Source organism: Paroedura picta, chromosome 2 (genome assembly GCF_049243985.1).
Source record: "Paroedura picta isolate Pp20150507F chromosome 2, Ppicta_v3.0, whole genome shotgun sequence".
NCBI classification, from domain to species: domain Eukaryota; kingdom Metazoa; phylum Chordata; class Lepidosauria; order Squamata; family Gekkonidae; genus Paroedura; species Paroedura picta.
In genome coordinates, this window is record NC_135370.1 from 122,371,898 (window position 1) to 122,393,785 (window position 21,888).

Genomic DNA, 21,888 nt, shown 5'->3' on the forward strand with positions numbered 1-21,888 from the left:
AACGGCGCCAATCAAGTGTCGAGCAAATGAGCGAAAGGGGGTATCAATCGAAGGTGGAGAGGTTCGGGCGAGCGGAGAGGCGGGCGTGAGTAGAGCGCGCGGGGGCGGGCGCTTTCCTCGCTGGCGGCCCCTGCGGAGCTCCGCGCGCCCCTCGGGGGCTGGTGGCGGCCAGTGGCTCCGGACTCCCCTTGTGGTGGCCTGCCGAGGCGGCGGTCTTGACCTGGCGAACGAGAATGCGGGGGGTGGGAAGGGTGGCCCTCCGTCTGCATGACCTGGACCTCTAGGCCCTGAAAAGAAGGCTGCCTCCCTGGCCTACCTTTCCGGAACAGTCTTGCTGCCGCAAACGGAGCGCCGTTGGGTGGCGCCCTGCGTTAAATTAGGAAAGGTAGTCCGGAAAGTAGCCTCGCTTGCTACGAGCTGCAACAGCTCCCTTGTAATTAAGTCGTCTGTGTTAGCGCCAGTTATAACTTGCAGTATTCCCAAGCCAGTCCGACGTCTGCAGACGTTAGGGAATCGCCTTTCCTCTCCTGCTGCGCCCACCGCGTCGTGGGTTTAGGTTATCTGCGGCTGCAGGCTTGGCTGTATTGACCTCCCAGTCGAAGTCAAGTCTAAATTTGCTTAGAATCGGACTGAAAATCACAGTTCCATTCCCGAGTCCGGTGATTAATTTATTTAAAAGAGAAACAGCAAAAGTTAAACCTTTTGGGGGCTTCTCTCCTGGTCTTCTAGGTGGAGGTGAGATGAGGCCGAGGATCCTTAAGGAAGACTGACCCTATTTCACAGAGAATATCATCTTCCCACGGTCCATGGTTCAGCCCACAGGTACTGAGATGGTCCTGCTTCAAATAGATTTCTGGTAGAGGATCAGGGTTATTCGAATGGATAGAGCAAACACCGCATATGAGGTCTGATGGGAAAGAAATACTTGGCTTTCTCTAATAACAAAATTTGAGTACTGTGGCATCTGAAAGACAAGAAATTTGTTGAACCGTATTTCAAAGGCCACTTCACCAAATTCATATTGTTTTTAATCTGCCTTGAGTCTCTGACTGAAAGGTGGATTATAAATGAAGTAAGTAAATAAATGATTCCTTGTTTTGGCTAATGCTATTGTCAATTATTTTATTGTAGTTTATTTTTATCATGTTTTATTCTTTTCAGAATTCTTGTTATTGTGCACTGCTATGTAGATAAATATTTCAAATAAACATATTCTATTCAGTAGAGTGTGCATGTATGTGAATGGGGGGAATTTTAAGTAATGGGTTAAACAACCACGAGTTGTTACAGTTGATGACACTGATATACAAAACTCAAAAGTATACAAGGAAAGCCCAATAAAAAAAAACAGGTGATACCTTTTTAAAAAGTGCAATGGAATAAAATAATATGCTAAGCTTTTGAATTCTCTATAACTCATCAGGCTGGATGTTAAAATAATTATTGGGCAGGGGAATAATGCCACAGGCCCTGATTAAGGCCTCTTATCATCCTGTTTGCAAGTTATAACTGGTGCTAACACAGACTACTTAATTACAGTGTTTAACACATATAGGGCAGTAGCTATACAATCTTATACATAGTTCTTGTACTCTAAGCCTATTGAAATCAGTAGGTTTATATTGGCACAGTTCTGCAAGGAATTGCACTGGAGTAGTAAAATGCAGAAATCAGTAGCAAAACAGTCCAGTCTTCTAGGACACTATACTCCTGACCTGGAAATCAGTATTCTTCAGCAAAGGGATTTTAAAGTGAGGTTTCAGCAAGAAATCTCCAAATTGAGTGTTTTTATCTATAGTTTAATGCATTGAGCAGATCTCACCTGTTCTTGCCTCTGTGTTTTGTGTGCGGGTTTTTTTTCTTTTTTTTCTTTTTGCCATTCACAGCTTTTATAAATTGTCAGTGCCCTAACCTGGACAGTTCAAGCTAGATGGATCTTGTTGGATCTGAGAAGCTAAACAAGGTTGATCCTGGCTAGAATTTGGATGGGAGGCCTCCAAGGAATGCCAGAGTCATAATGTAGACATGGACAGTGGCAAACTACCTTCAAACCTCTGTTTCCTTGAAACCTCTTGAAACTTGACAGCAAAAGGGACAGCACTGTACTCTTCTTGTATTTATCTAAAGTTTGCATAGAAATATCACAGTTTTGCAGTTAACAGTATTTTTACCTCCTTTTCACTATTTTTTCTTATCCCCCCATGCAGTATATACACTTATATTGAACCTTTACTTCTGCTTATGATGGAAGATATTATAGACCATGGAATCCAATGATGCAATAAATCTGCTCATCTATAAAGCCCCATAAGACACCATTTTGTGTTTGCTACAAGTGATCAAAATGACTGAATTGTGCTTTCTTCAGAGTAGCCTTGTTGAAGATCTGGTCTCAAAGATCATGACAATCTTTTATCTTTAAAACCACTGCACTCACACTCACACACATGCTCCATTCTACTGCTTCCCATTAACAAGAGGGTATAACGTTTATCCAGCCTTTTCAAAGTACTTCATTTGATGACCATTCTAAAATAAAAATAACTTGATGATAAGAGATAGGTTTAGGCATTTTAAAAATCACTTATGTTCCAAAACCATGGAATTAGACTGCCAACTTATATTGTGTCAGTGGTTCAAAATTACAAGGCCAACATTTCAGGCACTTTTGCAAGTTATGTTTCTCATAGTCACACATTTCCTTGCTTTTTTAATTCCAGTTATTTTAGTCTCAACTTGATGTCACTGTGATAAAAATGTATAGTAAGAATTTGATTACACGTGGGAATTATTGATGTGGAATGCCCATAGGGAAGAACAGCTGTTTTTGTATTGTTTTTATGATTTATGGGAGCCTTTTTCAACCTTTTGACTCTGGAGGAGGGCATGACATATTTTTTCAGGCTTTGAGGAGCCCAGGAAGTGATGTCAGCTGGCTACGCCTCCCTGCCATATCCCCATAAGTTATGTCACCAGAAGTGACATCACCAACTGCATTAAGAGGCTGTCTTGAGGAGGACTGGGGGGAGGCAGTTTTAGGTGGGAGTAGGTATGCAGGTTCTGCCCCCTCCCAGACACAGAAACTACAAGAGAACTTATGGTCGGGAGGGGGAACAATGGAAGCAGCCAGTTCCCTAGCTTGGGGTTGAGTCCATTAAGCCAGGAAGGGGAAAGCTGTGGACCCCCTCTGGAACTCCTGCGGACCCCCAAGGGTCCCCAGACGCCTAGTTGGGAATATCTGGTTTGTGGTTATGGTTTCTATTGTTTATTTTTGGAGCATGAGTGATGAATGAGTACCTTCACTTTTCTGTTTAACTCAGTGTTGTCATTTTAAATTTTCCAGAGCTTTCTTTGTTGAAGGAAGATGGTGACAGTTCTTATGGTTCAGACTGTCTCTCCCATCTTCAGCTGGACAAGAGCCAATATTTTTTTTTGGGGGGGGTTGCTGTTTTTGGAAAAACATGCTATGTTTACCAAATGCCAGATTATATCTCTCTCCAATTAGGTTCTCCATGTCAGATTTCAGATTGATGATGAATAATATGTGGTAAGGGCAAATAAGGTGCCCAAAGTATAAAATAATTTTTTTGCCAGTCTAAGCCAATTGATCTCAATGGCCTTAAACTGGAGTAACTGAGCAGAGGATTATACTGTGAGCTATTGCATTATAGTATGGAATTTTACAAACTAAGAATGTAATTAAACCTGCTGGTTTTAGGGGGTGCAGGGACACTTAAATCTCTGTTGAGCTGTAATCCTATTTACTTCTGTGTAATTATGGGTAAAATTTTGCTGTAGCTTATTTATTGCTACATATAAAGCTACATTTTTGTAACTATGTTTATTTTTTAACTTGTGTAATTCTTTTCTGCCTTCAAAAGAGACCCCAAGTTTGAAGTGTCACAAACTCTTTTTGGCCTGTGGTAGCTCAGTCTCTGTACTTTTTATCTGCTAGTATGTGTCCTGGTGTCCAAGTGATTACAATACCCCTGCCCCGCCTTTAACTGAAGGGTGTTTTATGCAAGCACTTGTGCAGACTGGCATCACACAGAATTAAGTCCCACTGAAGTTAAATCTAACTTACTTCCAACTCCTTTATGTAGGGCAGTGCCCTTAATTTTCAGAGTGCTCCAGAGCTTTCATTCTGTCAGTCACCTTTATTTTTAAGACTCTGAGTTGTAACAAATAATATATAGATTATAGTAGTAACTCCATAAGGAAGAAACAGTAAAATGGTATGTTATACCTGCAGATGTTGTACCTGCAGATAATTAGAGGAATTTCTTCCTTTCTGATTCTGTTGGATCTTTCTGATGCTTTTGACACAGTGGATCTTGCCATTTTCTTTCAATATTTGGAGCATCGAGTTGCTGTTGAAGGGAGAGCACCTTAATAGCTCAGGTCTCCCCGCACCCCATCAACTAGTTTACAGAATATTTGAGACAGAGTCTCCTGTTTGGGGACTTCCCAGGATTCCCATACTGGTTCATATTTACGGAAGTTCGTCTAGAACTTTGGAGTGTTGCCAGTATTTTAGACAACAGCCTATTCTGCATTTTTTATTAGTTTCTGAAAGCTGTGATGTCTCAGCTAAACCATTTCCTTGGTTCTGTGGTCAGATGACTAAATTAGCCCAATTTGGGCCAATCTCATCAGAGCTTGGGAGCTCAGAAGGGTGATCTCTGGACATACTTGGATACAAGACCACCAAGGAAGACCAGGGTTGCTTCACAAAGCAAGTTAATGCCAAACCATCTTTCCTCATCTCCTGGCTGGAACAGCCTTTGGAAAGGGTCCCAATGAGTTCGGTTGCTAGTCAATGCTCATGTTGCATACAGATAAGATTGTGATGATGCAAATTGATAAGGCTGAAGTACGAAAAGGAGTTGGGATTCCTACTTTGGATGTGGCCTTCTTTTGACAGATCCAGTTCAGAGATCAGAATCAGTTCAGAGCTTAGGAGCCTTGTTAGATTCAGCCCTTCTACTAAAGGACAGCCTAAATGCTATGCCTTCACCCAAAAGCTATCTCCCCTTTTGAACTCAGCCAATCTAGTTGTGTTACAGTAACCTTGAGACTGGTCTGTACACATGCCACCCAGACAACAACTCAGAAATTGCAACTGGTTCAAAAATGGTTGCACAACTGTTAATTGGGACTGGCATCTTTGCTCATATTATGCCTCTTGTGAAATTTCTCAACTGGCAGTTTCTGGGTTCAGTTCAATGCTCTTTAAAGCCTTTCACCCCCCTGGGACCCACCATGTGAGCACTTGCAGCAAAATCTGTTCTCTAAGGGGTGCTGTTCAGCCTCCATGAAAACTGCCTCAAGCATGCATTTTTTCTATAGCTGCCCCTGCATTGTAGAACAGCATGCCAGAGGCAATTAGGAAGGAGGTGGTACAGAACACCTGTTTTAAAAGGCATTTGAAGGGCATTCCCTCTCTCTGTGTGTACTTGAGTTGAAAGAATCTTTTGTTTGTGACTTAATTTTTAAATTTTTGTTTACTGCTTTGGCTCCCATGGGGAGAAAGATGATTTGGAAATCAAATAAAACCAGAATTTTTCATCATTGTAACAATCTCTCAGTCTACCTTCAGTGGAATCTTGCAACAACAGTTGGAACAACTTCTATTTTTATCTTCTTTGGGTTGGACAATCCTGGGAGCTGAGTGATTTCTTCCAGCATACAGATGGAGACTGCCAGAGACAAGTTATCCAAAGCAAGCCTGAGCAGAGACAGGTTCTTCTCATACCACTTGCTATAGCTATCATGAAAACACAGGCAATCCTGGTAGCCAGAAATCTATCTCAGCTCCTGGCAGTTGAACAGCTCGAGGAAGATGAGTTGTGTGTGGCATTGTTTAGTGCTTATTTTCTGCATACGGCTTATTGTCAAGGTGACTTGCTTCTATCCCTTTGTGAAGCAGAGCACAAAGGCAAAACAGAAAATATCTCACAAAACAGTCTGAATTTCTTTTATTCCTCTGAAAATCGATCCACTTTCTTCAGAAAGTGCATCTGCTAGGCAGTGGGAAAGTCTGACTGGATCTTTGTGCAGGTGAGGACTGTGTAATAATGTTGACCAATGTTGACCCTTGCCAAAAAGTCACTGGGCTCAACCCTGACAAAAGGATTATGTTTGAGTAGGAATAAATCGTGCTCCTATCTAATTTATAGTATTATCAAAGGGTTTAGGATAATTCTACTGCTGGTTGGTCCAGTGCTGGTGATTAAAGCAGCCAAACCAAGCCACCCAGGTATGTCTGAGGAATATGCAGGACAATATGATTTGTACTTTGGCCACCACATGAGAAGGAAGGACTCCCTGGAGAAGAGCCTAATGCTGGGAGCAATTGAGGGCAAAAGAAGAAGGGGACGACAGAGAACGAGGTGGCTGGATGGAGTCACTGAAGCAGTAGGTGAAAACTTAAATGGACTTTGGGGAATGGTAGAGGACAGGAAGGCCTGGAGGATCATTGTCCATGGAGTCATGATGGGTCGGACATGACTTCGCAACTAGCAACAACAACAACATGATTTGTAAATGAGAGATTTTAAAAGCCTGTTGAGGACTGAATATTGAGAAAAGCTGGATGTCTGTTAAAGGGACAGGAAGGAAGAGAAATACACTCCTTCGGTCTTCTGAGAACAGAATGCTAGGAGGGAAAGGTTTTGGAGTGGGATTTCCAAACTCTGTCCCCCTCCCTGTTTGTTTTTTATTACTTCCAATCACCCAGCAGTGCTAACTATGCTGGGAATGCTTGAAATGTTGTGAGGTGAGGCAAAAAACTGTCCTCAAGTAGAAGCAATGCAGAGCAAGTGCAAGCAAGTTCATTTATGTAAAAATACCTGAGCATTTGTGAGGAAAAGGAACTGCGTGGTTAGTGAGAGATGCCCGAGTCGAAAAAGTAATGGAAATGATGAGGATCACTGCAGGACAGAAACTGAATGCAACTTGGGCATGTATGTGAATCTATGACAAAGGTCTTTAGGGAAATTTCCTAAGTAACGAGATAACCAGCTGTCTAAATCAGAAAGCCAAGTCTGCAGGTGACACATAGTTTGCAGGATTAGGCCCATGGCCTTTAAGTTCATAGTTGTAGGTCAGAGATGAAAGGATAATATAGTTTAAGGAAAGTCTGTCTTGTCCTGGATAGTCCAGTCCAAAGCTAGGCAGGATCAGCCTTGGTTAGTACTTGGACGGGAGGCCACCAAGAAAGTCCAGGGTTGCTAGGCAGAAGCAGGCAAAGATAAACCACCTCTGTACATCCCTTGCCTTAGACCCACCTGAGTTCTCGCAAGTAGGCTATGACTTGATGGCGCTTGCCACCCCCACCACCAGGTATGTCTATCAATAGCTGATATTCATGATGGCTCCATGGAACCTCCATGCCTAGAGGCAGTATCTTCTGAATAGCTGGAATCTGCAGATAAAACAAATGTTATTTCTGGGTTTCCCTGAAGTATCTGGCTGTCCACTGTTGGTGACAGGATGATAGACTAGTTGGACTTTTGGTCTGAGCAAGCAACATTCTTATAACACGGAAGCTAGGATTTCAAAAATTGATTTGTGGTAATGCTCCTTAACATTGATTGCTTTGTGATCAGGGGTCATGGCCGGGGGAGAGAGAAAATCTCATGTGCCTAATTAATGACTGCAATTATCTACCATGCATCTGTATCCTATTTTAAAATCAAATCACAACCCTTTCCAAAAAGTGTATTAATTTCATTCCCCATGAATGTAAGAACATATGGACAACATGAACCTTCATACCTAAAGAAGAAGATCCATTTTAGATACATACACTGCATGGGCCTCAGCGTACAGAAATAAATAGAATGCAGCAGACCTATCACATCTTGTGCTATCTTAGGCCTCTTGGCAGTTGGCAGAAACTTACTGGGGTTTTAAAAAGCAATGTTCTGATATATTGTTCAAGAATATCTGTGTTTGCCCTGGGCTCCAATGACATTTCTGGCCATCACAAGGACAGGGGAGTGTGACCACTGACTGCTGACAGATTGTGAATGAAATGACTTGAGAGGGAGGGTACCCATTCCTAGTTTTCCATAATTAAAGTTTCCCCTGTTATTTACAGTTACGTCCTGTTTTTCCATTACGTTTTTCTCAGTAGCTTTGTTCGATTGTGTCTCAGAATATTAAACTAGTGTGACCTTAAAATGTTATCTAAATTTGGCAAAAGATGAAAGGTTTAGATCTTGGCATCCTGTTATTTATTAGCTAGTTCCTAAGAGAAAGGCAGATTAAAATTTGTTTCTTGAAAATATCCCAATGGGGCCAGTGAAGAAAACTCAAAGCAAAACATGCGGTGCGTGGAGAACCACTCTTCAGTTGTTTTTAATGCTCTCACACTTTCCAGGTGTGCTGGGGAGGGTTTTGGAACCTTCCAAATATGGCAGGGCAGAAGTTGTGAGCCTATTCCAGAACTTGTTTATTGTTAATGCCCAGCCAAGTAGTAAAAGCTGAAGTTTCCTGAACAATCTTCTGCTACTTATTTATGTGATTATTGGGAGTAAAGCAGAGAGGTTAATATTTTGCATTAATCTGTGTGTGACAGAACTCCCTGTGGTCAAGATGTATCTGCAGTCCAATGAATGCTCTTTAGTACATCATAATTGCCCGCAAACCTATGTTTAAATGGAGTTAGATAAGATTATGGTATAGGACAAGCTCTATCTTTAAACCGCCCGTGGCGCCGCGGGCGCCATGGACTAAATAAATGGTTAAGGGCTTCTAAGGTGGGATTTGTCCGTGATGAGGAAGGGTTCGGATTGGACCCTTCCTCAGGACAGACAATCGGAGGGACCAATCGGCAGGCGCTTCGCGCCTGCCGATTGGTCCCTCCGATTCCCAGCCCCAGCAACTGCGAGCCGCATGCAGCGCGGCTCGCAGTTGCTCCCGGCCTCTCGCCGCGTCAGGCCGCCACCCGAGGGAGCCCCCGGCAGTCGCGCTCCGCGCGGCTGCCGGGGGCTCCCTGCCCGGCGGCCTGACGCGGCGAGAGGCGCAAAGTGCCTCTCGCTGCATCAGGCCGCCGCCGCCACAAGACCGCCACCCAGGGCAGCCCCCGCCCCATCAGGACGCCGCCTCAGACAGACCGCCGCCCGGGGCAGCCCCCCCGCCTCAGACTGCCGCCACCGCCGCTGAAAGCCCGCCGCCCGGGGGAGGACCCGCTGCCCGACGGAGCCCCCACCCACAGTAAGTCCCTAGCGCCCGCTGTATTAATCATACAGCGGGCTTGATTACTAGTTGATATATAATAGGGTTGTTAACCTCCAGGTGGGGCTGTAAGATCTCTCAGAATTACAGCTAATCTCCAGACAACAGCAATAATTTATCCTGGAGAAAATGTCTGCATTGGAGAGTGGACTCTATGAACTACATACCTTGCCCAGGTTCCTCCCCTCCCCAAGCTCCACCCCCCAAAATCTCCAGGTATTTCCCAACCTGGAGCTGACAACCCTAATATTGCAAGAGTGAGTTTGGGACTACCCATGGCCTTTGTTGGTTGATCCTCGGGTTAGTTGCAAACATGTCCCTTTCAATAGTTTGTGGCTGCATCTTAACCACATTGTGATTTATACTTGTCCATCAAATTGGAATAGAATCACACTGTGGTTGCCAATTCTGGACTGGAGGGCAAGCACAACCCATGGCTTGCCAGTTCAAAATAAACAGCAAACTGTAGTTTGTCACATAACATGAGCAGAAGAAACAATAAAATAGCAGCTCTAGGGAAAAGAGAGAGTACATGAACCCAGGGCTTATTAGGAACCGTGTAACATTAGGGTTGCCAGGTCCCCCTGGCCACCAAGGGAGATTGCGTTGGGGAACTCCTGGAGATCTGGGGAGGCAGGCACCTCAGTGGGGTACAATGCCACGTAATCCATCATCCCAAGCATCCCTTTTCTCTAGGGAGACTGATCTTTGTATGCTTGAGATGAAATTCCAGGGGATCCCCAGGTCCCACTTGTACTCTGGCATCCCTTATGTAACACCATCCTTTGGCACAGCATTGGAACTGGAGAGCAGGGTCTCTATTCTTTGACATGGGAGGGGGGGGTTGGCATAGAAATGTGTTCAATAACTTTTGTAATACTTTGTCCATATTGGCAGATATTAGCTCAAATCTGGCCTGCTTCCTTTCTAAAATGTTAATGCCCCTGTTGATTGATATTATTATTTTTCTAAGCTCTGCAAAGAAGAGGGTCCCCCTGAGGACAGAACTACATTCAGTCTTGGGAAACAAATGTTCCCAACCCCATGTTTTCTTAGACAATATAAAGAAATCAGGGGGGGGAGTATAAATAGAAAATTGGTGGGTAGGAGATAGGGGAGTTTAAACCTGCTGCACCTACTGCTTCTGCCCTGGAAGTTCCCTCCCTGAGCTCTAGGTAACTTTATTTCTAGATTCAGACCTCCACAGGGATAAACCAGGCAAATGGCTGGAGAAAAATTAATATAAATATAACCTCCTACCCTGAAAACCCACACATGTTAGCATTACAAGTTAGCTTTCGGGTTGAATATTCCTTGTTTGTCTTTCAACATGTACTTCTGGTAGCATTGTATGTTTGTTCACTTCAAAGGGAACCTGCATTACCAAAAAAGTTGGTTTCCCAATAAATGATGGTGAGTTGACAGCTTTTTAAAATGTGACTTTGGCTTGCATCTCCCAATAGTATCTGGAAATGGATATCATCTGTGCTTGATCACTGTAGACTTTGCCCAGAGAGGGAGAGCCGAATCAAGCTTTGACATTTTGTAAGAAGTGAAGCCAGTTGGATAAACTTCCCAATTCTGCTGCTAACATAGAGGCAAGTTGAAACTATTCTTGAAGTTAGAATCCAGATGCCCGGACGTCGTGCTGATTTAGATAACAGCATAATCATTTATAAAAGTATTGATTCCCTATAGGGGCCCAGGCACTTGACAAAAGATAAAGCAGACAATAGGCTTTGTTTACAGGTTTGCCGTCCATCGACAGATAACAAGTACAATAATTGCACTGGCCCTTCTCTCCCAGAGTACAACTTGATGGGATGTGCTCCATTTATTAGTCTACAGTAACCATTAAAGGACTCCAATGAAAGGCATTGCTTGCAATTCGGTCCTGACTCATGCATGCTTATTGACAGTGGACACCAGCTGGCAATATTACAAAATTCTCTGAATAGACAGTGTATCACTGGTGATCCATAAAAAGCAGTGTAGATCCAGGATTTTGGCTTAGTCTAAATCTGTCCCTTACAGCTTGGAAATGTTATGTTTATTTTATTGGGGGGGGGGTCCAAATAATGACGGCATCAATCTGTTTTAATGCTTCATGCCATGTGTTATGACGTGGCTGTGTAAAGCCGATCTTCTGCTGTCTGGCTGACTGCCTTACTTTGATTGTGCAATGTCTATAAAATGAAATAATTTCTAGAGGCATCACCTGACATCTGTCAAACCTCTAGAAATTGCTTTATTTTATAGGCATTGCAAATAAAATTGGGCAGGCAGGCAGCAGAAGACCAGCTTTATCTACAGGGGCACAATGCAGAGGCAGGCAGAGACAAACCCTCTCTGAACATCTCTTGCTCTGAAAACCCCCCAGTGGGTCACCATATGTTGGTTGCGACCTGATGGCGAAATGTTTATACACATTCATACGCATACAATTTTTGTTCCTGCAGAACTTACATTCTCATCTTGAGTTTTGGAGAATAATATTAATCTTGTCTTGATTGAAGCAGGGGAGAGAGATCTTGTTGGGTTGTTTCCTGCCAGCTGACTAGATAGCAAAACATTGAGTTCATCGGTGTATCACTGACTTACGGTCTAGGCTTGGCCACAGACACAGGTTTTTGTATGATTAAAGCCTGGAAACATCTCCTTGTGCTTTCACAGAGAGCAAATGTTCCTGTTCATGTGGCAACTGAAAACAGTGCTCCTTTTCTAAAGGAACAAGCTGATCTTGGCTTTCCTTTGCCTCTTTGGTGCAGGAATAGTTTAAGAAGAGTCTAGGAGGCGTTGCTTTTACTCTTGCAAGCAGTCCCAATTCTGAAACATCTGCTGCCTCCATCATAGGAAGATTCTTTGCTTGAAACCTCTTTGTAGTAGCCATTTTGGATTAGCTCCCGCAATCCTTTTTTAATATTCCAGAGTGATCACCAGCTTTGCTGCTTTTCTGCTCCTGTTGAATGTCCAGTACATCAAATAAACCTGGCAAAGCTGGTGAGGACAGTTTTGCTGTTCCAACATTTTCCAGGAGAACAGTGCAATTGTTTGGCTTCTAACGCTAAAACGTAACCAGTGAAGTCTTGACATATTTTGTCATCTTCTCTTATTCAGTCAGGCCGTGAGGTGGTATTCATTCATCAGCCATAAGACAAAGTGAGCGGTACAGGAGATTCAACGAATTGATAATTAAGACTTCCATTAGAAAATCTCGTAATTACATGTAGTGGTTGCATACTTGGGAAAGGTATTTATTGGAATGGCTTGAAACACACTTAAGGATAATCCTGCATTTGAACATTTTCTAGCTAGAACATGATTCTGAGTTGAATAACTATCATGGTGTTAATGAGTTTTTCTCTGCAAAATGTCTATTCCCTTTTGCTCTGTGCCTGATCTCTACCAGGATTAACTCTGGCACCTCCCTGTTAAATCTTCACTGTGTAAGCTTTCTAAAACTTTATAACTATGGATCCACTTGAATAGATGTAGTTTGAAGAATGTACTGGGTTCAGTAAGCATGTTTTGAAAACTAGCATAAAGTCTTACTGCTAAGCAGACTTTCCGGCTTTAAGACAAAGAATGCAGCATCAATGCAGATATGCAAATTATTATATACTAGTATTCAAGCCCGCTGTGTTCTGAATACAGCGGGCCCTAGGCAAGGGAGCCCCTGGCTCTTCCAAGCCCGCTCCGCCGGCCGAGAGAAGGCGGCCAGGCCCACCCGCCCCCTGAGGCTCTCCCAAGCCTTCTCCCGGCCGGCGGAGCGGCCTCGCGGCGTCTACAACGCCGTGAGGCCGCTCCGGCGCCCGGGAGAAGGCGGCACGGCCGACTGCTCACCTGTGGCTGTGCAGGTGAAGCAGGCACTGGGGAGCCGCGCAAAGCGCGGCTCCCCATTGCCTGCTTCGGGCGGGATGGACACTTGGAGGGGCCAATCAGGAGCTGCTTCGCGGCCCCTGATTGGCCCCTCTGAGTTTTTATCCCGGACAGGGCCCGCCCTAACTCCTCCCACAGTGCCCTTACTGCTTTATTCAGTCTGTGGCGCTCCGCGCCACGGGGCTGTTTAAAGACTAGGGGAAAAGCCCGTTGTATCCAAGAAGCAGTGGGAAGAGGAAGGGGAGGAGTTGTCTCACTGACCAGCCTCCTGACAGCTCTGTCAGGGTTCTGAGGCAATTTGCAGTTGGACTTGACAGTTAGGACAGCCTTGGGGCGAAAAGGACTGGCGCAGCCTCTGTTCTCATCCCCCTGGCAGCCCTTCTGACCTCCTCTCCCTGCGGTGGTCAGGAGCAGACTGGCAGCCATGTCTCCAGATTGCCCTGGAACTCTGGTCCTGGTGAGGGCCCAATTGGCCCCTCTGCTTGTCAGTCCGGGGCCAAAAGGCCAATCCGGGAGTTTTGATCACAGACACAGCCCACCCCAACACCCCTTACTGTTTTATTAAGAGGGAATAGATGATGATGATGAAGAAGAAGAAAGTAGACAGAACTAATTTTTACTGTGTACGACTTTGTCTTCTGTGCACATCTTAAATTAATTCTTTATCTTCTTTTTTTCTTCTGTAATAGTCAAAGCATCTTTGATGGCCTCATAAAATCTTGGGCATTTTAAACTCTTCATTTCCCCCCACTGCTGTCTTTTGCCTGGTATGGATATACTTAAATTCCTTATCTGTAGAGTCAGAAAGATCTGATTTATTGTATCTCTAACCAAGTGCTTTTCTATGAAAAATATGAACTATGCAGTTGTGTAATGTCCCCATCATTTATATATACAGCATGTGTGTATTTTCCTGTCCATTGTTATTTAGAGAGGGTTGCCAAATCTGGTTGGGAATTTCCTAGAGATTTCTGGATGGAGCCTCAGGAGGATGGAGTTTGGGAAGGGGAGGGAGTTCAACAGGGATATGATGCCAGAGAGTCTACCACTCAAAACTGCCCTTTTTTCCTGGGGCACTATGAAATATGCAAGATAGTACATACCACAGTCACTAACCCTTTACCCAGTTATCTTTCTGAATAATTGTTTCAGTACAGCCTTATTGCTTGTGTATATATTTTAAAAACCCTCTAGAATGCTTCATCTCAAAAATTTGCTTGCAGCAGCCCACTAAAAGTCTCTAGAAGTGGGTTGGAGGAGAGGGTTGCCTCAGTCATGAGGTAGAAAACTCTGCTGTGGAACACTTTTGGAGTTAGGTATTGCCTCCCCCTGCAGATTATTTCTGCAAATAACGTTAAGGCCTTGGTCTGAATTTACATGGAAGAAATCTAATGTCATGTAGGAGTCTGGAGAAAAACCTCCTTAAAATGCAGTTTTCAGAAACCGAAGATGACTTTTTTGAGGAAAAGGCCAGCAGGAACTCTCAGCCCAAAATGAAATCTAAATCACTTCGATAGTTTGGTAGCATGAACATAATGACAAAAGCCGTGCTTATTTCATAATTTTGTCTTCTCATTTTTCATGTGATTGGTCATTCAGAGTTGCACAAACTTCCCATTTTATGGGATACAGCATGCTAGAGAAGGCCCTGTTTCTAAATGCTTTGGTCAACCAGACAGTGTACCTGCAGCTACTTGCAATTGTCCATATCCTGCCCTCATTGTTTTTGTGTAAGTAAGATTCACATAGTTCGCCACAGAAATAATGAGTAAGTGACAGCTGGGTACTCATGCCTAATACTCATATGATAGACCAGGCTACCTACCTGCAAGTTTATTCAGTAGCACATTAGTCTTCCAGTTTAGATGACATGCTTGGAATGCAAATAGCATTTATTCCCAGAACAGCTGGTTCATGGCAGCTCACAGCAAAGTCAATATACATAACAAAACAATAAAAATCCCCCTCCCCACCCACCCTCAACCCCCCACACTGACCCCTTACTCACCCTCCCATCCCCACCTCTCCCCAGTAGCAGTTATTACTGTCACCAACCCCCCCACACACCGTTATTTATTTTATTTATGAATTTGCATACCACTCTCCTAGAATGGCTCAGGGCACAGTTGAACACAAAATACAATACAGAGCAGTGATATCAGGGCTCTCTCAGCTTCACCCACCTTGTCTGTTGTGGGGAGAGGAAAGGGAAGGCAACTGTAAGCTGCTTTGAGCCTCCTTCAGGTAGAGGAAAGCGGTGTATAAGAACCAACTCTTCCTGTAATCTACATCAGCAGTCCGCAAGCTTTCGGCCGCTGCGGACCGCTGCTCCGGAGTGGGGGGAGAGGGCGGCCCGGGGCCCGCGCACGCGCGGCAGCCCCAGCGCAAACACGCATGCACGGACTGCCGCCCACGCACATTTGAGCCCAGCAGTGGCACAAGCGTGCGTGCGCGGCAGTCCACGCATGCACGTTTGCGCTGCCGCCATACCGGCGACCGCGGCTCCCCCTCCCGGCCCCTCCGGGCCGCGAGCTAATCGGCCGCTTTGGCGGCCGATTTGCTTGCGGCCTGGCGAGCTTCTCGCTTGGGGGGGAGGGAAGAAGGAGCCGCGGCCCGGCGCCAAGGCCATCGCACCGGGCCGCGGCCTGTGGGTTGGGGACCACTGATCTACATTATAAACATTTATTAAAAACATTTAAAACCATAATTAGTAGCTGTCTGGACTTTAACACCGACTCTTTCTAGATGTTCTCAGGCATTGATGATGGGAGTTCTAGAGGGGGCCCAGGAGATGTTACTAGTTCACTGGCCCCAACCTAAAGCTTGGTGGAAGAGCTCCGTTTTTACGGGCCCGGCTGAACTGTGCTAGCTCCAACAGGGCTCAGATCTCCTCCAGGAGATCACTGTGTGTGAACGAGACCTTGGGGTACTTGTGGATTGTAAACTAAACATGAGCAGGCAGTGTGATGCAGCGGTAAAAAAGGTGAATGCCATTTTGGGCTGTATCAACAGGGGCATCACATCAAAATCATAAGATGTCATAGTCCCATTGTATACGGCACTGGTCAGATCACACCTGGAGTAATGTGTGCAGTTCTGGAGGCCTCACTTCAAGAAGGACGTAGATAAAATTGAAAGGGTACAGAGGAGAGTGAGGAAGATGATCTGGGGCCAAGGGACCAAGCCCTATGAAGATAGGTTGAGGGACTTGGGAATGTTCAGCCTGGAGAAAAGGAGATTGAGAGGGGACATGATAGCCCTCTTTAAGTATTTGAAAGGTTGTCACTTGGAGGAGGGCAGGATGCTGTTTCTGTTGGCTGCAGAGGAGAGGACACGCAGTAATGGGTTTAAACTTCAAGTACAACGATATAGGCTAGATATCAGGGGGGGAAATTTCACAGTCAGAGTAGTTCAGCAGTGGAATACGCTGCCTAAGGAGGTGGTGAGCTCCCCCCCACTGGCAGTCTTCAAGCAAAGGCTGGATACACACTTTTCTTGGATGCTTTAGGATGCTTAGGGCTGATCCTGCGTTGAGCGGGGAATTGGACTAGATGGCCTGTATGGCCCCTTCCAACTCTATGATTCTGTGATTCTCTATGGATTATTTTCAGCACCACGAGGAAATTTAAGTTGATGCATTTACTGTTTCTGACTATGTGTAATCAGCCTAGTGATCAGGCTTCAGACTTTACATCTGAAGGGCAGCCGACTTCAGCAGTTCAATTCTATGCAGAGTGACTCTGGCTTGTAATCACTCTGCATAAGATTTCACTGTTGGACAAGTTTTCTGTAATTTTGTATTTGCAATCCTTCCTTTGGCTTCTGCAGAGAGGGAGAAAACTGAAAGATGGAGATTTTCCGACCTTTTCTAGCAAGGTTGTTGTAAAACTAATACATATCATCACAGCATATTTGTTTTCAGTCATGCCACTTACTAATTTTAATGTGCTTTAGGTTCCACTTTAGGCTTATTAGAAGGTGGGCCAATCTGGTGACAATTTATTCTTTGCTTCTACAATGAAGCTGTTAAAGGGACACTGGCTGGAAAGCTGGATGCCTCCTGTACAGAAGAATTACCTAGATCTACTGAATAAAAGTAGTTAAAGTGAGTCAGCCCTGAGTTACTGTCATGTGACAAAAGGATATTTTCCTTCAGAGCTTTCCATAGTGACTGAATAATCAAATAGAATGGGCAAAGTTGAGATGTAGTTGTTTGGTTGTTGATTATCTCTATTTTATCGCTTTCCATATTATTTGCAAAGAAGAAGAAAAAGTAGAAGTAGTAGTTCTTATGTACCACTTTTCTCTACCAGAAGGGAGGCTCAAAGCGACTTACAGTCGCCTTCCCTTTTCTCTCCCCACAACAGACACCCCCCGTTTCAGGTAGGTGATGCTGAGAGAGCCCTGATATTACTTCTCGGTCAGAAAAGCTTTATCAGTGCTGTGGTCACTCAGCTGGCTGCATGTGGCGGAACAGGGACTCAAACCTGACTCACTAGTTTAGAAATCCATGCTCCTAATCACTATATGAAGCTGGCTTTCAACTTAAAAGAAGGTAGACAGATTCTTGGAAGATAGGTTCATCAGTGGCCTCTAGCCATGATTAGTAATGGTATTCAAAGGCAATAAACTTCTGAAACCCAGAGTTAGGAGGCAATATCAGGGAAGTCCTTGTCCTCTGTGCCCTGTTTATTGGCTGTTCAGGGCAATTGGTTGGCCACTGGGAGAAAAAGGATGCTGGGTTGATAGACCACTGGTCTAATCCACAGAGTTCTTCTTATTTTCTTATTCTAATCTAGCACTTGAGGTGCTGGAAGGTCATAAGGGCCTCCATGCATCACCTCTGTTTTCACCTCTGTGCAGCCGCTTCTGTGTGCTGTAGGGTTATAGTTGTGTGTTTTAAACACTGATTAACAGAGAAAGGCTCATCTCATTCTACAACCTAAAATCCTATGGTGCACATACCTGCAATCAACGCCCTGTAATCCGCCAAGACCTCTTGCAACTGTTGTGAATTACCCTTAGTAAATCCAGCTGCCCTGTCATTCTTTAAAGGCTAGTTTTCATGCTCTTACAGTGCAGGAAATACTATCTTGTATTCTAGAGAGTCAGAAGGGAAGTAAGTTGGTGTGGAGTACTTACCACTTCTTATTGCTGAGAAGGCAGTTTAGGCCCACTGTGGCTAGGGTTGTCTGTTCTGGGTGGCGAAATACCTGGAGATTTTGGGAGTAGAGCGTGGGGAAGGTGGTGAAGGTGGTGTTTGCGGAGGGGAGAATATGCCATAGTGTCCACCTTCCAGAGCAGCCATTTTCTCTAGGGGGACTGATCTCTATTCGCTGGAGATTGTAAGAGCAGATCTCCAGGCCCCACCTTTTTATATATATAAAATTAATATAATAAATAAATAAAACACCAGATCGCTTGTGGCTGATGCGTAAAATATGTTCCTTTTTGACCCATGAGAGGGTGCTGAGCAAATTGTTAGCTGGTCCTCAAGTTTGTTTGCCTGGCTGTTTGTGCGTGTTGGGGGGGGCATCCATTACAAAACTGTTTCAGCTGCAAATTCCAGTCTTAGCTGGAAGCAGCTTTTGGTCTTTTGGGTGCCTCTTTTGGAATGCAGGTTGTAGGAGACCTAGTCAAGTGGGGGAGGGGAGAGGAGGGAGGGAGGGGAGATTTGGTACTTGTCCCTTTTGGTGTGCATAGCTGTGCTTTAACCCCCTTTTTTGTTCCATCCAACATTGTTTCTTCTTGAAGCCCTTCCTTCAGGGGTTTGTTGCTGTTCTCCGGAGGTGCCTCCTTACCTCTCATTAGTGCTGGGTCTAGCATGTCAAGCTGAGGGCAGCCTTCCTTTCCCCTGAGCCTTGATGGGATTTGTCAAAGCCCCCTTCCTTTTTCATCCTGTTTATTGAATTTTGAAACAAAAGGAACAGAAAGAAGAAAGGAGCCCAATTGAGCCTGAGAGAGAGATGCTGAAGACATTCTGATCCCCCTTTGATCCCCCAGAACAGAAGCTGGGGGAGTGGTTAAAATTAGTGTCACAGTCCTTGGGGGGCCATGTCTCCACTCCGGAACTGGGAGTCCGCTGCTTTAGTATCTGCCCGTCTATCTGAGACACTTCAGATTGGGCTTTACTCTAATGCATGGCTGGCTACTTCTGGCTGGGCAGTGCTGATTCTGTAGCTGAACAAAATTGCTGTCTTGGAGTACTGAGGATCATCATTATTTCCTGTTTTTATTACCTTATTTGAATATGCTCTTGTGTTGTGTCCCTAGTTGCCTGGTGGGGAGGGGGGCTGTTAACCAGGCAGGCACACTTTACTGAACACTCAGCAATTCTATCTTTACCTCCTCCTCCAACCCAACCCTTGTGCTAGATAAGAGGACTGAACACTGGCCTTCTGTGAAGCAAATTGCCACCATAGAAACCTCACCTGCTTTGCAGGGGCAGGTGAAAAGGAGGACATTTCTTTGTCTTTGCATCAGCCAAAAAACAAAACAAAAAAAGTGGAAAAGAGGGTCATGTGACCTGCATGTCGACTTTAGCCTCCTGTGCAATGACTGAATCTTCTCCCTATTCTCCTCTGTTCTCTCCTTCCACCTTGCATTTTTCACTTTTTAAATTCAAGGGGCTGGCCATAGGGGAGGCGTAATCACAATATGCTTAGAGCCAAGCATCCTGTTATGAAAGGGTGTTTCTGAAAGAGTGCTGTTGGCAGACACAAAGTTGTTGTCCCCTGGGCTCTTAGGAAGTAATTCCTGTTGCAGTGAGATGAATGACAGCCCAGGACTCGATCTCTGTGTTGGAGAAAAGGCACTATGTGGACAAAGCAAATGTTTGCCAGGAGATATATCAGTGGGCATCATAGGGATCATTGGGCTATGATGGTCACTGCAGTGAACATGGAAACATTTACTTTTAATGGCTTATTTTTACAGAGGGCTTTCCTATACAAATCACACAAATTGAGAGGATCCTTTCTGAGTGAGCTTGTTTCATAGCATTACTGCTGGATTAGGCAGCCCAGTTCAACATAAATCATCTCAGTGGGTTGTAAAATGCACGGGCTGCTCAGTTGTGATTTGCGATTCCATCATCACTTCATTTGGATTTATGAGCTTCTTTGCTCTCCGCTATTAATTCCCCACCCCTTATCCTTAGACTTCATCCTTTCCAGTTCCCGTGCAGCAACATGCCTCTGGGATGTCTGTGGAGAATGCATTCAGCGCCAGGCACTCATCTCTTCCCTCTGCCTCAAGGACAAAGAAAGATAAACGGGAAGAGTTTTTGTTACATTTTTGTTAAGCTGTGGGTGTTACCTGCACATACAGTGCACACTATTGTACTACAAAAAGAGGGAGGAAGGGAGTGGGGAGAATGCGGACAGGTATTTATTAATCAGAGAATCAAGAAAGATAGGGAGGAGATCATTCTCCATTTTGGATCTGCATTTATAATATAGTGCACAGTGTTGGTTGGTCTTTGTCAGTCATACTGTTTTGTCTGCTTGTTTTGTTTTCTATGCCCTACATTAAAGGCAGTGAATACAAAGTTCTGTATGGAAAGAAAAAATCTTTAGTTGTTTTTTTTCTGCATCCCTCTTTCCTTTCTAGCTTTGAACTGCACTGCCCTAATCATGTATTTCTGATTAACTCTTTGCCATTATATTGATTCTTGCCAAAATAATTACACATTCTGTAAAAACTCAAACACAGACTGAAACACATGCATATAAGTGAGCAAGGGAGAAAATAGCAAAGAGAGCATCCTTCCTTGGTACCCAGGAAAAATGCTTTCCCTGCTATTTTCTCCCTATTTATTATATTTATTTATTATTTTTATATACCTCTCCCCCCCAAGGCTCAGGGTGGTTTACATAAAACAAGAACTATACAGGTAACTCAATTTATAATAATAATAATGCAGTGGTAACAGTAGACAACAATGGGGAGAACATTAAATCAACCAGCACATACTGATGGCCCTGTGGGTTGGACGAATCCATAGGAGGATGGATCCTTAGGAGGGAGGCTTGGGGGCCAGTGGGAAGATGTTGGTTCAGGCCGACCTCAACCAAATGCCTGGGAGAGGAGCTCCCTTTTACAGGCCCTGTTGGAACTGTGATCTCCACCAGGTGGGGGCCAGGATGGAGAAAGCTCTGGCCCTGGTTGAGGTCAAGGGAGCTTCCTTGGGGCCAGGGATCACCAGGAGGTTGGAGGTAGTGGAGTGCAAGGCTCTTTGAGCAGTGTAGGCAGAGAGGCTATTCCTCCATACACTGGGCCCAGACTGCATATGACCTTGAGGGTGATGACCAGAACCTTAAGCCTGATCCAGAATTCAACTGGAAGCCAGTGCAGCTGCTGGAGGATGGGACAAACATGGGACCTCCATGGTGTTGCTGTGAGAACCCTGGCAGCCCTGTTCCAGACCAGCTGTAGTTTCTGGATCAGGGTTAAGGGCAGGCCTGCATAGAGTGAGTTGCAGAAGTCCAGACTAGAGGTGACTGTTGCATGGATCACTGTGTCTAGGTGTTCCGGGGCCAAGTAGGGCACCAGTAGTGTGGCTTGGCCAAGGCTGTAGAATGCCAGCCATGCTACCTTTATGATCTCAGCCTCCATTGAGAGGGAGGCATTGAGAATCATGCCCAGGTTCCTGGCAGAGTGAGCCACTGATAGCTGCCCTCCATCCAGATTGGGTAGGAGCACATCCTCGCTTGGACCCTTCCTGCCCAGCAACAGGACCTCCGTCTTTGAAGGGTTGGGCTTCAG

At 44.8% G+C, this 21,888-nt stretch overlaps 1 protein-coding gene across 1 annotated transcript in view; it reads left to right on the forward strand.

Moving 5' to 3' along the window:
* The first annotated feature begins 65 nt into the window (after positions 1 to 65).
* Positions 66 to 21,888, forward strand: part of LARGE2 (LARGE xylosyl- and glucuronyltransferase 2) — a 60,763-nt gene continuing 38,940 nt past the window's right edge. Inside the window, exon 1 of the mRNA XM_077322299.1 lies at positions 66 to 822. The gene's annotated coding sequence lies outside the window, so the exon portion shown is untranslated. The remainder of the gene's footprint in view (positions 823 to 21,888) is intronic.